The sequence below is a fragment of the Lathyrus oleraceus genome, chromosome 5 (assembly GCF_024323335.1).
Source record: "Lathyrus oleraceus cultivar Zhongwan6 chromosome 5, CAAS_Psat_ZW6_1.0, whole genome shotgun sequence".
Taxonomy (NCBI): Eukaryota; Viridiplantae; Streptophyta; class Magnoliopsida; order Fabales; family Fabaceae; genus Lathyrus; species Lathyrus oleraceus.
The window spans coordinates 257,373,322-257,378,220 of NC_066583.1; the positions used below are offsets into that span (position 1 = coordinate 257,373,322).

The 4,899-nt window shown below is 40.7% G+C and overlaps 1 non-coding gene across 1 annotated transcript; it reads left to right on the forward strand.

Moving 5' to 3' along the window:
* Nucleotides 1-4,453: 4,453 nt before the first annotated feature.
* LOC127088511 (small nucleolar RNA R71) lies at nucleotides 4,454-4,560 on the forward strand. Its single transcript, XR_007790344.1, has one exon. It is a non-coding gene; the product is annotated as a small nucleolar RNA R71 (small nucleolar RNA).
* The last annotated feature ends 339 nt before the right edge of the window (nucleotides 4,561-4,899 follow it).

The window sequence follows — 4,899 nt, forward strand, 5'->3', positions numbered from 1 at the left end:
CATATTATCCCACAATACCTAGGCCTGCCTCTTCATCTCTTTTTATATCCTTTTCATTCAGGCGCAATCACATTAAGCACGTTATCCGTACATGCTTCATAGTAGAGTGGCCTGTTAGTGATTATGATCAGAGCTTGGGGTTTCTGGCACATAAATATGTGTAAACCCTTTTATTGGACCCAACTGTAGTTGTGGGGGATCGGATCGTAATCCGCCCTACCGAGTTCAGTGCCAGATACCTCTGAACCAACTAGCAGCGGGTAAGTTTTTCTTTTTCTTTTTCTTTTTCTTTTTCTTTTTGTAGCAATTGTTTACAATTCTTTGGTTTAAATGACTTTGTGAGGGTCACCTATACCGGAGTTGCCTTATTGCTTTCTTTTATTTTTTTGTTTTTCTGGATCATTCACTTATTTGCATCGGTCCCCTACGTAGAGGATGCGTAGGCCGGAGCTGACTGCTAGGATAAACTACTGAGGACTTATACGGAAATGATGATTAAGGCCATGGTATATGGGGTTTCGGGAGTGGTTCCTATATTTACGAAGTCTATGGTGCTAAAATAATACTGATGTTTCGCAAAGTTCTCCCAAGTCACCGCATCCTTACTCAAAACATGTCTTTAAAACCTGAAAACTTTCAGAATAACACTGTTTTCTTTTGCAAAAAAAATTGGTGGGGCTAAAGGTATGGGGAGGTAGGATTGTACTAAAGATCTACTGTATTTGGTGACTCGTCAGACTCATGCATTATACTAAAAAGCAAAATAAACAACTAAAAGGAAATAAACTATCTAAAAACAGCAAAGAAAAAGTGATAAAGGAAAACGAGAAAAGACAATAAAGAAAAGACGATAGAGTCTCCTCCCATACTTAAATCGAACATTGTCCCCAATGTTTCGAAATAAGATAAGGAAGGGTTACCTGGCAACCTATTGCTGACCACTAGTGCCCTCGCCATCCTGAGGTGGACGACGGGATCGGGTACGACGACGGTCTCTCTGATCCATCCTCGCCTGCAGGGCATCCTGAGCGGTCCTCACCTCTCGAAGGTGACCTATAATGGAACCTTGAGTGGCTTCAATTAGTGCCATATGTCTCTGGTGGTAGTTTTGTTGACGGGCTTGTGTATCGGTGATCACTTGCAGGGACTGTAGAACAGTGTCGTAGGACCTGTCTGTCCTCCACTGCGATTCTTGCATGAAGTGCATGTTATCCGTCATTTGTTGCTGGATGGTAGAGAGTAGGTCGTCACGCCTTTGCTCTCTAGCCATGTGGTCACGCCACATCTCCTTTGTAATATAGAAGCCATGAGTGGTACCTGCAGAAGAAGAAGATGGTGCGGTGTGTGGTGGTGAAGGATGATGGGGGGACACATGGGGTACGGGAGATCTCTCTCTCCGATCATATTCATCATCAGTGTCATGTCCCGCCTCATCAGGAATGTTAGGAGGAAGAGGACCCAAAACAGGTGGTTTCATAATGGGTGCTGAGATTAATGCTTGCTTTACAAGATTAAATGTGTCATTACATTTTTCATCGAAAATGAATTCAGCATCTTTCATTAAAAGTCCAGTTAAAGGTTTAGTTATTTTGGAGAAGTCCTTAATAAAACGCCGATAGAATCCAGCGTGTCCAAGAAAGCTTCGGACTTCTCTGATTGTTTTGGGGGGTTTTAGATTTTCTATAACTTCTATTTTAGCTTTATCTACCTCTATACCTTTTTCAGAAACTATATGTCCTAAAACTATTCCTTCGGTTACCATGAAATGACATTTTTCCCAGTTTAGCACGAGGTTCACCTCCACGCATCTCTCCAGGATTTTCTCAAGGTTAGCAAGACAATTGTGGAAATCAAATCCGCAAACCGAGAAATCGTCCATAAACACTTCCATGATACCATCTAGGTAATCTGCAAAGATTGACATCATGCAGTGTTGGAAAGTAGCTGGAGCATTACAGAGGCCGAACGGCATTCGTCTGTAGGCAAAAGTTCCATAGGGGCATGTAAAGGTAGTTTTTTCTTGATCTTCGGGGTGGATAGGTATTTGGAAGAATCCAGAGTATCCATCTAGATAGCAGAAGTAAGAGTGTCTGGCTAGACGCTCCAACATCTGGTCAATAAATGGTAAAGGGAAATGATCCTTCCTAGTTGCTTTATTTAATTTTCTATAATCTATACACATCCACCATCCTCCTTCTAAACGTTTTGCTACATGTTTGCCTTTATCGTTTTGCATGACTGTGATGCCTCCCTTTTTAGGTACTACATGCACAGGGCTCACCCACTTACTGTCCGAGATCTGGTAGATTATACCTACCTCAAGTAACTTAAGAACTTCCTTTTTAACAATATCACTCATTATAGGGTTTATCCTTCTCTGATGTTCCCTAGAGGGTTTTGAATCTTCTTCGAGCGAAATCTGATGCATGCATACGGATGGGCTTATACCTTTCAGGTCAGAGATATTATACCCTAAAGGTTGAGGGATATCTTCGTAAAACGTCTAAAAGTTGGTTCGTTTCCTTTTGGCTCAAGGTAGCACTAACTATCACTGGACGGTTCATCTTTTCATCGAGGAACTCATATCTCAGGTTCTTAGGTAGTTCCTTAAGTTCTAAGGTTGGTTTCTTAGGGCATGGTATAGGATCTGGGGTAAGGGATAAACATTCGTAAAGGTTATCATCGATGTAGGGTTTCTTAAAGTCATCATCTTCCTTTATGAGAGTTGATGGTAACTTAATTGTTTTTATAATTTCTTTTTGTTCTAATTCTCTAACACATTCATCAATGATATCTAAGGCATAACACGAGTCTCCCATCACAAGTGCCATAAGAAATTTCGAAAGTATAAATTCTATTTTCTCGTCACCTACCTCAAATGTCAACTTTCCTTTCTTGACATCTATTATGGCTCCTGCAGTCGATAAGAATGGTCTACCTAGAAGGATTGGTATATCATTGTCCTCTTTGATGTCCATGACAACAAAATCAGTAGGGATAAATAACGGACCTATCCTAACAGGAACATCTTCTAATATGCCTATCGGATATTTAACAGATCTATCGGCTAACTAAAGTGACATCTTAGTGGGCTGTAATTCTCCTAAGTTTAACCTCTCACAAACCGCTAAAGGCATTAAGCTCACACTAGCTCCTAAGTCTAGAAAAGCTTTTTCGATGACATGATTACCCAAAAGGAAAGGAATGGAGAAATTTCCAGGATCTTTATCTTTCTTTGCTAATTTGTCCTCGGAAATAGCATTACATTCCAAAGGCTTCGGATCGTCAAGTCTACGTTTGTTGGTAAGGATGTCTTTGAGAAATTTTGCATAAGAAGGTATTTGGGTGATGGCTTCTGTGAAAGGGATTTCTACATGAAGTTTTTCTATAACTTTAATAAATTTTTGATACTGTTTATTGATTTGGGTTTGTTTGAGTCTTTGGGGATATGGTATAGGTGGTTTATATGGCGGGGGTGGTACGTAAGTTTTGTCTTTAGGTTCTTCTCCTTTATCTCGACCTTCCTGGTTTTCAGGTTCCTCTGGTTCCTTTACTTCGTCTCTGGTGTTTGGTACATTCCTTAAAAGTTTCGGGTTCACTCAATCTAGGGTTTGGTGGCTCATCATAAGCGTTCCCACTTCGTAGGGTAATGGCATTGGCTTGTCCTCTCGGATTTTATTGAGGTTGTCCAGGGAATTGTCCTCCAGGTGTAGTCTAAGGGGCTTGGTTTAAAGCTACCTGAGAGATTTGGGTTTCAAGCATCTTGGTATGAGTAACTATTTGGTCAACCTTGGTTCCTAACTGAGTAATCAATTCGTTAACATGAATGTTTTGGTTCATGAACTCCTTGTTTTGTTGGGTTTGAGCGGTGATAAAATTTTCCATAATTTTCTCAAGGCTCGGCTTTGGTGGTACAGGTTGCATAGGTTGATTTGATCTTGGGGCTTGATAACTAGGTCTCGGAGGTGTATTATTTTGAATAGGGTTATTGTTTTTATCGGAGAAGTTCGGGTGATTCCTCCATTCAGGGTTATAGGTATTCGAATATGGGTTCCCTTGGGTGTAATTTACTTGCTCATAGTGGGTTTCGTTTAATAGACTGCATTCTGTAGATTGGTGTCCTTTGGTTCCGCATATCTCACAATCCGACGAAACTGCGACTATAGTATTCAGGTTTATGCACATATGCTCGACTTTAAGGGCTAATGCATCCATTTTAGCTTGCATCATGTCTATAAAGCTTAGTTCATGCACTCCTCCTTGGGCTTCCTTCTTCTCAACTGTCGCTCGTTCGACTCCCCATGATTGATGGTTTTGAGCCATATCTTCGATGAGGGTACTAGCTTCAGGGTAAGGTTTGTTCATCAGAGCATCGCCTGCGGCAGCGTCGATGGTCATCTTTGTGTTGTAATGAAGTCCATTATAGAAGGTTTGAATGATTAACCAATTTTCTAAACCATGATGTGGGCATGCTCGTAACAACTCTTTATATCTCTCCCAAGCTTCGAACAACGATTCTCCTTGGTTTTGGGTAAATCTAGTTATATGGTTTCGAAGAACGACGGTTTTACTCGGGGGAAAATATCTAGCAAGAAAAACTCTTCTAAGGTTATCCCAAGTCGTAATGGAATTGGGTGGAAGGGAATCTAACCATGATAGGGTTTTATCTCTGAGGGAAAAAGGAAATAATCTTAAACGTATTGCCTCAGGAGAAGCTCCATTGGTTTTAAAAGTATTTACTAATTGAAGAAATATTTTTAAATGTTGGTTTGGGTTCTCGGTAGCGAGACCCGCGAATTGTCTCTGTTGCACTAGTTGCAACAGGGATGGTTTAAGTTCGAAATTATTGGCTGGGATGGTTGGGTTTACTATACTAGAACTAGGTTCTTCGTTAGATGG